The sequence below is a fragment of the Siphateles boraxobius genome, unplaced genomic scaffold, assembly GCF_051911475.1.
Source record: "Siphateles boraxobius isolate OS27281-9 unplaced genomic scaffold, OSU_SipBor_1 19, whole genome shotgun sequence".
Taxonomy (NCBI): Eukaryota; Metazoa; Chordata; class Actinopteri; order Cypriniformes; family Leuciscidae; genus Siphateles; species Siphateles boraxobius.
This window is the reverse complement of record NW_027508799.1, coordinates 10,692,874-10,706,434: the sequence shown is the minus strand read 5'-3', so window position 1 is coordinate 10,706,434 and position 13,561 is coordinate 10,692,874. Positions and strand designations below refer to the sequence as shown.

Here is a 13,561-nt window from a genome sequence, read left to right as displayed (position 1 = left end):
AACCGGCTCATGAACAGACCCCGGCTCATGCACTGGAACAGGCACTAGCTTTGGAACCGACATTGGCTCCGGCTCAGGAACTGGCTCCGGCTCAGGAACTGGCTCCGGCTCAGGAACTGGCTCCGGCTCAGGAACTGGCTCCGGCTCAGGAACTGGCTCCGGCTCAGGAACTGACACCGGCTCAGGAACAGACACCGGCTCAGGAACAGACACCGGCTCAGGAACAGACACCGGCTCAGGAACAGACACCGGCTCAGGAACAGACACCAAAACTGTAACAGCCACAAGAACAGACACAAACACAGAAACAAACACTGGCACTGGCTCTGGAACAGACATTGGCTCCAGCTCTGGAACGGGCACTGGCTCTGCCTCCGGCTCTGGAACGGGCACTGGCTCTGCCTCCGGCTCTGGAACGGGCACTGGCTTTGGAACAGACATTGGCTCCGGCTCTGGAACAGGCACTGGCTCTGCCTCCGGCTCTGGAACAGGCTTTGGCTCTGCCTCCGGCTCTGGAACAGGCACTGGCTCTGCCTCCGACTCTGGAACAGGCACTGGCTCTGCCTCCGACTCTGGAACAGGCACTGGCTCTGCCTCCGACTCTGGAACAGGCACTGGCTCTGCCTCCGACTCTGGAACAGGCACTGGCTCTGCCTCCGACTCTGGAACAGGCACTGGCTCTGCCTCCGACTCTGGAACAGGCACTGGCTCTGCCTCCGGCTCTGGAACAGGCACTGGCTCTGCCTCCGGCTCTGGAACAGGCACTGGCTCTGCCTCCGGCTCTGGAACAGGCACTGGCTCTGCCTCCGGCTCTGGAACAGCAGACACTGGCTCCGACTCTGGAACAGCAGACACTGGCTCCGGCTCAGGGACTGCAGACACCGGCTCCGGCTCAGGGACAGCAGACACCGGCTCCGGCTCAGGGACAGCAGACATGGGCATGTCCAGGATCCGAACCAGGCGCTCCAGATAGCCCAGGTCCAAAAAGGCGGACGGAACGTGAACAGTCTCTCGCTGGGCAGACGTGACGTGAACAGTCTCTTGCTGGGCAGACGTGACGTGAACAGTCTCTTGCTGGGCAGACGTGACGTGAACAGTCTCTTGCTGGGCAGACGGGACGTGAACAATCTCTGACTGGGCAGACGGGACGTGAACAGTCTCTGACTGGGCAGACGGGACGTGAACAGTCTCTGACTGGGCAGACGCGACGTGAACAGTCTCTGACTGGGCAGACGGGACGTGAACAGTCTCTGACTGGGTAGACGGAACGTGAACAGTCTCTGACTGGGCAGACGGAACGTGAACAGTCTCTGACTGGGCAGACGTGACATGAACATTCTCTGACTGGGCAGATGTGACATGAACATTCTCTGACTGGGCAGATGTGACATGAACATTCTCTGACTGGGCAGACGGGACGTGAACATTCTCTGACTGGGCAGACGGGACGTGAACATTCTCTGACTGGGCAGACGGGACGTGAACATTCTCTGACTGGGCAGACGGGACGTGAACATTCTCTGACTGGGCAGACGGGACATGAACAGTCTCTGACTGGGCAGACGGAACGTGTCTCTTCCTCCTCATCCGTCCATGAGAGCGAGAGGGTGCTGGGTTGGCCGGCGCCAGCGGTGAGAGCTCTGGGCTGGACGGAACCATCGATGAAGGCCTCATGCTGGACGAAACCGGTGGTGGATGGAAGTCTAGGCTGGATTGCACCACCTCAGGTTCCATGAAGGATCGAGGAGGAGAGTGATACCTGGACTCCCCTCTAGTAGCTCCTCTCCTATGACCTCCGCGGTTCCCGGAATATTTTGCCAGCCGGGTTCCCTCGAATGACTCTCTGGGATGATCTGAAGGGGGTGTGGAAGCTTCCTTCAAATCAGCTTCCTCAGTCAATCGGGCCCACAGTGCAAAACACTCAAAGATGTTCATGCGAGGAGGAATCTCTTTAGGTTGAGAATTCCCCCTCTGCTGTTTCTTCCCCCTATCAGTGGCCGGAGACTTAGGAGACCCCATACCGCTGGATCTCTGCATGACGGAGTCCTTCTGTCACGACACGCACACACAGGGAATAGAGATCCAAAAAGCAGTTTATTTAAAAGGGTAATCCGTACTCACAACAGTCCAGGCAAAGGTCAAAATCCAGAAAAGGCAATCCAATAACAAAAAGACAAACACAAGGAACCGACTCGAACAGTAAACGGAAGTGTGGGGACAATAACAAGGACTCCGTGACAAACACTGAAACAGACAGGGTATATATACACAAGTGCAAACAAGGTGACGAGAAACAGCTGTAATGCAATGAACAATCAGTGACAGACAGGATCATGGGAAGTGTAGTGAGAATGCATAGACACCGTGAAAACTGAGGACCTCTAGTGTTTAACCCAGGGAATAACCAGACACTGTGACACGTTTTAGTTAAACAATGAACAAAAAAAGTAAATAAAAATAACAATAACATATCAATAACAATAATGTAATAGACAATCACCTCTGTCTCCACTGACTAACCCCCCCCACCACCACCACACACACACACACACACACACACACACCTCACTCAAACTCAGCTTCATAAAGAACTTGCTCGATTTTCATTCGCACTTCTGCTTTTCTCTGCGGAGGAAGTCTCTTAAATGTTCCAACGAGACTCATGAAATAGAGTTCATCGTAGTCTTGAGGTTTACTCAGGTTACTTAGAATGCTCTTCTGGAATTCAGAGAGGTCTGGCTCTGCACTTCTCCTCCTTTTTCCCATTGAGGAACATCTAGAGACCTGGGTGACAGGTGTAGGACACATAGACTGGATGTTTGTTGGCTGACTGCTGTTGCTGCTGCTGGTCGATGCCAGGGGCTCTGGCTCTACAGGAAGTAGGGTCAAGGTAATGAGACCCTCACTTTGGCTGTCCTAGGAGAATAAAATAAAGTTATTTTAGCAGAAAAACAAATCATGACTTAAGATTGATGAAGTATGTTATTATGTATTAGCTTTTACTCCAGTAAATACTGCATATTTCAATTATCCAAATACTAACAGCTACTCGTACTTTCTATATATTATCCAAACTTCTGACTTCAAACTTCTGTAGAAAGCTACCTCATTACGTTCAGAGCCTAGCTGATCTGAGGCCTGTGGGATGTTGGATGACGTTGGCCTCTCCTTCACAAATCGCTCCAGAAAGCTGAGAGCATTTGTGAACTTCCATTTTCTCTGACTTCCTCCCTCAGAGCCACTTCTCTTCTCCCTTTCTGCTTTCCTCTCCTTTATATACTTATCCCTCAAATATTTCCACTTCTTTCTGCCCTCATCCTCTGAATAAACATAATGATTAATGTTCAGAGGACAGATAGATGCATGTAACATTACCACTCTCAGAAAAAAAGGTACAAAAGCTGTCACTGGGACTGTACCTTTTCAAAAGGAAAACTTTTGTCCATTTTAGGTGCTAATATGTACATTTTAGGTGCCAATATGTACATTTTAGGTGCTAATATGTACATTTAGGTTCTAATATGTACATTTTATGTGCTAATATGGACATTTATTTGCTAATATGTACATTTTAGGTGCTAATATAATAACTGACAGTCATTTTGCATGACACTGAAAAATGTTATCGGCTAGCATGACTGACAAACCAGTTAGTAAACATTAATGTAAAACAGTATTATACTTACCAGTTAATCCAAGCTCCAAGGCTATGTGTCTCCATGCATTATGCCTCTTATTTGAGTCAAAATAATGAGGGCTTGACAAGTCATAAATTTCAGGAAATCCCTGGACCGCAATGATGAGCCGTTCCTCCATTTAGTTCTGCTGAGGTAACAAAAATGGCGAGGAAGCTGATTGGTTGGTTCGTGTCACGTGACCTACGGTGCGCTTGCGCATTCTGAAAAGTTGAGATGTTTTTATCTCGATGCGGCGCGGACGCGCCTGGAAAAAACGAGCGCGTCGCACCGCGACCGCGTCGCTTCCATTATGAGCGCGCAAACCGCGCGCCTCCATTTGAAATAATGAACTTGAGCGCGCAAAAGACGCGATATGTGAACGGGGCCATATGCAGCTATATGTTACCTATATATTAGTATTATTATTAAAATCCATAGCTACTAAGCAACATAAATAATAGCCCAAGATGTAAAAATTTTTATTATTTATTTACTTAAGAACAATCAAATATTACAAGAACAAAAATAAGACAAAAAAATGAACAGAAAAAACCCCAATTTATCTTGTTGATCTTCTCAGCTCTGTGAGCTTCGAATTGATGGATGTGCCTATCTGTCCTCGGCTGGCTGCCGGCCACTTCTTCAATGTAGCATCTAGAGAAGACAAAAATAATAAGACAGTATAATAATAATAATATAGTGCTTCATCAGGAACCCAAAGTGCTTACAGTACAGCTGCGATTGGACACATATTTTGGATAAAGGGCTGATCATAATAAAAAATGCGTCATGTAAACACGTCAATTGGAAGATTCTGATTGGATTCTGCTAAATCTGAAAGAAATTCTGATTGGAAACATCACCCCCCCCCCCCCCCCCCCCCTTTTTCTAGCGGCATCGTTCTTTCATATGCACGTCCGTCATGGGGACTGCATTGTTAACAGTCACACGGTCAATCATGTGCATCCAAAGCAGAGAAAATTCATGGATAGGAAAAATTCAGAAATGTGGCTTTAGAAAAGGAAAGGTAGGATCAAGAAATGAGCAAGCAATGAATTAGTATTATAGGTTACAAGCAGTTACAGTAACAATAATGGGTGCCCTATCTAATACAGTCTCCATTGATACCTAATAAACATTGATACAAGTAGGCTATGGTTAAAGTAGTGAACTTATAAAGTCTTAAAAGTTTTGTTTTCCCTTCTCAACGCATTATGCATTTACTCACCAATAATGGCTGCCTTTTTAATTTGGTCAAGGGCGACCAGCTGCTCCCCATCCCCTCTGGTTGACTTTCCACCTTAAAGTAATATTTCAAAATTATTATGAAAGGGGGGTAAAATGAAGGTGGTGAAAACAAGTGATTATTTTTTATATACACATCACTTTTATTTGAGGTGCAAGGAAATACAAAAATGGCAAGTAAAAAAGCAATGGTATGCCCGCACACAAACATAATTTATTCCACAGAATATGACTGACTTGTTTTTTTTTTTTGCAAGGACAGAAGAGATTAGGAACATGTTGTTTTGTACCATTCAGGTTGCTTTTTAGCAAAGTCTCCAAATCAAAAGGTGCCCAGCAGCAGATTCCACACCATGGCAGTAGCAGAGGTGGCAAGGCCTGGCAAAACACCACAGAGCCCTTTATAACTTCAATCTGAAAAATAATTTCACATCACAATATTAATTTATTGGCAACTTTTAGAAAGGTTTTTATGTTTCATATTGATTCTTATTTTTAGCTTCCCAATAGTTAATAATAATAATAATAATATAATAATAGAGAGGAGGAGGTTGGAGGAGGAGGTTGGATGGAGAGTAGGGAAGGAGAAAAGACAGTGGGTGGAGAGGAGCGAAGGGGGGCAGGAGGAAAGGATGATTGTCTCGTATAACACTAATTGGCTCCTACAAACACACAGTTTATACCCATCCTTACTAAATAATGTTACTCACCTGTGTTTTCGCTGATGTCTCAGCTGTTGCTGCAGTCTTGTTAGAGAAGAAAAACATTGTTTAACTCAACAATTGTAAAACTTCAACAATTTTATGCATATGGGGCAAGTAAATTACATATTACCACTAACTATCCCAACATAAAAATCCCTATAGCTCAGTTGGAGCCTTAAGTAAAATAAGTACAGAAAAATCTGAGGTATAAAAGGGTTACACACACCTGTGGTGTCTCTCGAAAGCACTCAGTCACCATGGGACTCTCTTTAAATGGCTCGGTCTCCTCTCTGGAGTCTTAGAGAAGAAAGAAACTTAGTAAAACTCCACAACAATTTTTATTCATCCAAGCAAGCCACTATAGATTCTTATTTACAGGGGGGGGCTTGGAAAACATCAAACATGTCAATAAATTAAAGTTACATGCAAAAGTAATCAGCCAAACATCATAAAAATCCATATAGGTCTGTTTGAGTAACAAGTAAACTAAATAAATAAATACAAATGCAAGGGGGTTACTCACCGGTTGCACTTCTCCAAAAGTCGAGAAGGGGGAACTAGATCCTCCACAGGACTCCTTCCAGTCTTGTTCATAGAAGAAAAATATAGTTATTCTCTTCAATAAATTAAAGTGCAAATACATCAAATAATTAACACTATCAATCAGCCCAACATCACAAGTCTCTACAGATCTGCTTGAGAAACAATTTTAAAAAGCAATGAAAAACAGAGGAACTTACCTTTTGAGCAGTAATGGCGAGGTCACTTTTCATTTGAGGGATTTCTAGAAAGAGGTTATATATTAAAAAAAACAATTACAATCACTAAATCAAAATAGCACCCAGCAACTATAACGTTACTCTTCGAAAGACATTTCCTGCAGCTGTGAACGCAAGCTACAACCCTCCAAAGCCCATTCATAAGGCTCTGCAGAGGAAACCTGTTTGTGAACGCAATTAAAACATATATATATTTCTCCCAAATTCAAATTCCCCAGGTTTTTTTTCTAGAGCCGATTGCCTTCTTGAGCCGTTGAAGGCAGAGAAGTGTGTGTACTCATGAACTGTATTCTCTAGGCCATGACTTTTGTGAACCCTCTACGAATTCCTCCAGAAAGAGACAAAAATAAATATAATTCTAATTTGAATCTTATCAACGGCTATATGAGCACCCACACTACCAGCTAACAACATAGCATTTATTTTGCCAAACACGTGTTAAACTTTCAGCCCATACAATTTCTAAGTTTATACTTCTCTGCCACCGCAATATCCATCTCCAGAAAAAACCCTGCTAATAAATATTAAAATTAGGAATACTTACGATTGATGATAAGTAGGACATAGCCGATCTCCAACGCTTCATCGCCATTTTCACTCCCAGCCGATATCTTTCGGCGAGAATCGTCAAACGTCAGGCGGGTGACGTCATGACTCATCAACTACGCGGCGCTGTAGCAGCCATGGTAGCAATAGAGTGGAGATTTTTTTTTTTAATTTTCAAAATTACAGAGTTTGATATCAAGTTCTTGACACATTTCTTTTACACATTTTCACATTTGATAAGTATAACTTGAAACAACAATAATTTGGACAAAAAGAAAAGAAAAGAAAAGAAATGAAAAGAAAAGATAAATGGCATCGCAAACATATTAAATTCATTTAGCAGAGATACAGATCTTTGGGCTTTTCGATTTTTTAAAAACTTTACAGACTAAAATACATGCTTGTCTTCAAATTCATTAACCACAGTGAAATGCTCAGATAGATGGGATGATGATGATGATTACTTGAATGTATGTTCTATGTTCTTTTTTTTGTTGTTGCTACATTTAGACTGTAATGACCTTTCAGCCATATTCATCTAGAAACTGCATTAAGACAATACAGAAAACATTGCATTTTGCATTGCATTTGGTGGATGTAACGGTGAATGTGTGGATGTGTAGGCCTATGAGCTGTAATGTGAATCTGGAAGTGACCTGAAATTGGAAAAAGGGCTTGATTGACAAAATAAAAAAGCGACAAACCATTTTGTTATTTCCTTCTTTTCCACTATCTTCATACAAGAAAGAATTGACCTTGTAAATGGCTTTCCCATAGCTTTCCATCTCCTCTCACTTAATTGCCATAATTAAATTCCATAACATGCCAATTACATGTGATACCAATTTCAAATGTTTGCACATACAGTTCTTGCATAATTTCTTTTTTTAGTTAGTTTTTTAGTTTTACCGAGATCCCAACCCTAACCCTAAGCATGTCTGCACATTTCAATGAACTACAGCACAAGGCTTCCTGTTCCATTGATATAATGACAGAGATATGTGGGTAATGTAGTTTAAAACGTTTAGTAATGAAACAGTAAATGTTAAATAAATAATATCTTTAATGGGCAACTGGATATCTAAATTTGTTAATTGTGCAAACCTTTATGATATATATGAGGGATAGGTTGCAATTTGATATTTTACTGCGAGCACTTTTAAAATAACCTTTATGCCAGCTTGCCATATATGTCTGAAAACTGTGTCCAACATTATTTAGTAAACATAGCATAAGCAGTTGTCCTTCATATTGTCTCTTTGATACACTAACCGGACTTTGAGTTACAGCCATTTGAAATGTGCTTTCTTTTGCTCTTCTTGGGGCCATTGCTGGGCCCCTGGGGGTGGACGGGCAGTACAGTCTACACAGATTTTAGATTTTGAACTATTACTATATCACAAGGATAATGCACCGTTCAGTAAAACAACAAAACAATGCCAAAATATCCTTTTCACCCCATCTGACTGCTGATTATTTGCCTGACATCAGTAATGTCTATGCTTTCATTTTAAATGCAGTAGTAGATGTACTAGAATGATCAACATGGATCATCTTCAATAATACTTAAAGTGTTTGTAGCAAGATAGCCCCCTGCAGCCTCTTGTTATTCACACACCTTCTATTTATTTCACTGAAAACTGGCATACATGCAAGTATGTGCAACTTTTGCTGCATTGTTGTCCCAAATATCATTAAACACAACAAAATGTTTATGTCCTAAGTAAAACAATTATGGTAATTAATTATATTTAGTTGTTTTTAAATTATGAAGTAAGCTAAATAGGAAATTCAAATTTCTCAAATAAAATTCTGTCCCAAACACCACTTTCAATACACAATATTCACCATACTTTATTACACAACACTTTATTTGAGGACACAACATAAAGTTGATAAAGTAGCATAAAGACAAATGAGATTCAAGATAAATAACAATGAGCCTTCAAAAATACATTAACATCAAATTAATCGATTCACAACTGCTGAAGCCACACAAATGAGTGCCAGAGAATCATATTCAGTCACCTATGATACAGAAAACAGATTTTATATTGTGTTGGAAAAAATTAATTCAATATCACAGCTAAACTGGTTTCTTGCTCTTCCCTGTACGTCTCTATCGTGTTCGTGTTCTTCAGTTTTTTTCGTGAAAACAGTTTGTTCAGTTGTGCCCTACAGTACAACTGATGAGCAGAAGATGTGATTACTGATGTGGTGTAGCTTTTTCTCAGAGGAAGAAGTCTCAACATCCCATCGTCAGGCGTCCTCCAGTCCTGCTCTGAAAGTTAAACAAAAAACACAAACAATTCAAATTAAACTGTTTAATGGACAGTCAGGTCAGCTTATGTTCTGTGTTATTTAAAGCTACATTGTGTAAGATTTTCTCCCATATAGAGGTGAAATTGTATAAGACTACCAACTGAATATTACTTTCTAGCCCCTCCCATTCCGAGGGCGTTTTAACTCCTACGGTGGCCGTATTATTATGAGTAATCTCCCCCTCGCATTCGTCACGGTGCCACTCAGTAAAGGCTCGAAAGGCGAAGCTTGAATTTCCAGGTATGTCCCTCTTTGGCTAATGTATTTTCAAGATGGAGGCGCAACATGGCTGCCGCCATTCGAGCGACTCGCTCATATGTATTCTGAATGGCAGATTCTACACTTACGAGAGTACTTGATTAATTGGTGGAAGTAATTACACATGAATGAGCACATATAATTTTGAAAGAACAAAGTGTTTTTTTTGCAAAGAATCAACATAAAAAATGACACAGTGTAGCTTTATTTAAAGCAGTGATGGGCTACTCTGGCCCTCAGCGTCCACTGTCCTAGAGATTTAGCTCCAACCTCAAACCCTCCTGCCTATTGTCTACAAGTAAACCTGAAGACTTTAGTTAAAATTTTCAGATGTGCTCAATTAGGGTTGGAGGTAAACTCTCCACCTCAAAAAGGAGAACGCAAAAGGGCCAGAGTTGCCTGTTCCTTATTTAAATTTACAAAGCAGCAGTCAGTACATTATATAATATACACATTGAAGTATTATATATATAATATTGCAGCACATAATATAAGCTAAGTACTGAAGAAAAACAGTTTAACCCATATAAGAATCGAGTGATAATCTGTACAATGTAAAATTGTCAAGATCAAATTATGTAATACGCAGCATTGTTTGAATACAAGACATACCAATGGACTTGCGCACCTTTCTGTCTTCTTTGGGCACCAGATGTTTCTTCCTCACCCGAAACAAAGGACTTATTCGATTAGCTTGCGTTGATATAAGGACTGGTCTTCCTTCTCTGCTGTAAAACAAGAAAGTCTCCACTTACTCTATGTGCAATTACTATTGTTCTTGAAACATACCAATTAACACAGTTATAATTAAGTTAATTTACCATACGATTCAGGGGAGAACATTTGATGAGTAAATACTGATTGAAATATTGTAGAAACTTTACCTGGGAAGGGCTGATCACGGCAAGATTTGCTGCGACTCACTAGTAGATCTTGTGAGGGTTGGTTCCTAAAAGAGCTGTTGAGTTTGATATTGTAGAGCTTTAAAAAAGATAATCCTGCAAAACAGAAAGGAAGGTCATTTTAATACATTACTTGCAAGTAGTCAGTTTATATATAACTTTAGGATTTATTTATGTAAGGAGTGTTGCATAATTATATATTAAAAGCATTTGTATGTAATAAGTTCACTGATATGTGAGCATTTCTATGAATAAAAATATGTCTTTAATAGCATGCAATAATCATATGAACTTAAAAAAGTGATTATGATAACATGACATAATATGTTACATGATAACATGTAAAAAAACAACAACATGATTTACATGCAAGCGGGACAGTTATCAGCAGTGTAACTGATATGATTACGACAAAATAATCGAGTATCTGATGTCATGTGACAAGTCAGATTAGCTTTTGCACTCTTGCAAACAGAGGAAGGTTATGAGTTGTGGAGAGACATCATGTATCATTGGAACATCAACAGACAGGGTCCAATTTGTAATAATTATAATGAATACAATGCTATTAATATAAACTTTTCTGACAGTGCATGGGACATCCGACTACTTTCCAAGAAGGTGCGCAACTGATTTACAAATATGGAGATAAATGTGTACAGGAATTGAGGCACTAGCCATTGACAGCACAAGAAGTAAAAGCTGCATGATTATGTACAAGTATTGTACGAATTTGACAACTTGTTAAATCTTGTGAATTATTAAGACTTTGAGACTATGTTTGTACTGATTGGGCTATGGGTTTTGTAAGAAAAGGTTTAAGAAACAACAAATGATTGATAAAATGTTTGATTTAGGCTTAAAACCAACACATACATACCATTGCGAATATTTGCCTTTGTAGCTTTTCGTCTCCCGTTTACTTCTCCTCAAACAATAATGAGCTGACTGAGTCCGAAAGGCCCTTTTGGTCTTTTCATCTAAAAAGAGAGAAAAGAAAATATCATTATATATAATATATCGGATTATTTAATGGAAAAATTACTGATTTACCTTACAAATATTTGTTGTTTCATTATTAGAAATTAAAAGCATGATAAGTGTAGTGATTAATATGCATTTACAACAAATATCACTTTAAAACTACCAATACTGAGGTAAAAGCACGGACAGTTTTGTGGTTACTGTCCTTTTACCACACCTATCACAGTAAAACTAAGGTTACTGTGGTAAAAGCATGGTAAGTGTTGTGGTTACTGTGCATTTACAACAAATATCACATTAAAACTACAAATAACGTGGTAAAAGCATGGTAAGTGTTGTGGTTACTGTGCATTTACAACAAATATCACATTAAAACTACAAATAATGTGGTAAAAGCATGGTGTCACGAATCTGGTCCATACACTTCCGGTCAATCACCACCAGAGGTCACCAAATCACAGCATGGACTCTTGCACTTCACTACAATCCCCATCATTCATTGCATTGACGACTCACACAGCTGATTCCACTAATCACGCTCACACCTGAGAACTATCACACACTATCTCACACTCTTCATAAGCCTTGGACTTTCTCTCCCTGATGCGGAGTATTGTATTGCGTTTAGTGCTCCCCTAGTGTTAGCTACTCTACTGAGCCCATCCAGTGTTCATTGCCTTGCCTGTTTCCCTGTGTTCTGATTCTAGCCTGTGTTTCCTGGATTTACCCCTAGCCTAGCCCTTTGGACTCTGTTAGCGCCTTGTTTGGATTTTGCTGGTTACCTGGATTATCTCTCTTTGCCTTGCCCCTGTTGGATGTTGTTTGCCGATCGTCGACCCATGCTTTCCCTAAGGATAACTCTGTGTCATGCCTCTGCCATTCCTGTTTGCTGTTTGTTGACCTTGCCTGTATACGACCATGTTTTGGAATAAAGCCCTGCAAATGGATCCGCACGTCTCTCGTCTTGTTCGCCGCGTAACAGAATACTCCGCCATACAAGGATCCAGCGGCTTTTCCTGTGGAGATTGGCCAGGTATGGACACAGCACGAATGTTATTAAGACTCAAGCAGGGCTCGCGATCGCTCGAGGAGTATATACAAGAGTATTTGGATCTCGCCTATTCTTCTGATCTGCCGGATTGTGTGCTCATTGATTTCTTTTGTGAGGGCATTAATCAACCGCTCAGATCACGTTTAGTCTGTGAGGGTCCCTATTCATCTCTCAGTCAGTTTATGGATTATGCCTTGGTGTCTGTTGGTTCAGCTTTCACTGTGGGTGTCGCAGAGGAATGTGACTCCGCACTCACTCATGTAATGTCGACCGTACCAGAGCACGCTCACAAGGTGGCGGACACAACAACATCCCGTTCCGCCATAGCTACCAATCATGAGTCAGGCCAAGTCACCGTTGATCGTCATGAGTCAAGCCAAGTCACCGTTGATCGTCATGAGTCAAGCCAAGTCACCGTTGATCGTCATGAGTCAAGCCAAGTCACCGTTGATCGTCATGAGTCAAGCCAAGTCACCGTTGATCGTCATGAGTCAAGCCAAGTCACCGTTGATCGTCACGAGTCAAGCCAAGTCACCGTTGATCGTCACGAGTCAAGCCAAGTCACCGTTGATCGTCACGAGTCAAGCCAAGTCACCGTTGATAGTCATGAGTCAAGCCAAGTCACCGTTGATAGTCATGAGTCAAGCCAAGTCACCGTTGATCGTCACGAGTCAAGCCAAGTCACAGTTAATCATCACAAGTCAAGTCATGTCTCAACTGATCGTCACAAGTCCCTTCACATCTCAGCGGATTTTCCAGAGTCTCGTCAGGGCACCGCTGACCACACAGAGTCTTCTCACGTCCTGTCTGCCAAACCCAGAGATTCAAGGTCAGTCCTTCGATTTCCTAGTCTGGTTTCCAGTGTGAGGGATGCCCAGCTGGGGTCTGCACGCGCAGCTGGTATCCCCAAACCTATTCGCTTTCATCCTTCTGTTCCTGCACTAATTACCCTGCCAGAAACGCTTCCCATGATGGGGATCGCTCTATGTTGCGTTTGGGCTGCATATACCACCTCAGAACTGCCCCAGGTGATGGCACCCGCTGCAGTTTCTCTAGAGGTGGCGGCACGCGCTGCAGAACCTCCCGAAGCAGC

The 13,561-nt window shown here is 41.7% G+C and overlaps 1 long non-coding RNA gene across 1 annotated transcript; it reads right to left on the bottom strand.

The window, feature by feature from the left end:
• Nucleotides 1–10,159: 10,159 nt before the first annotated feature.
• Nucleotides 10,160–11,412, bottom strand: LOC143742541 (uncharacterized). The gene is made up of 3 exons (XR_013205456.1): nucleotides 11,314–11,412; nucleotides 10,416–10,529; nucleotides 10,160–10,259 (listed from the first exon to the last, which is right to left on the bottom strand). It is a non-coding gene; the product is annotated as an uncharacterized LOC143742541 (long non-coding RNA).
• Nucleotides 11,413–13,561: the final 2,149 nt, after the last annotated feature.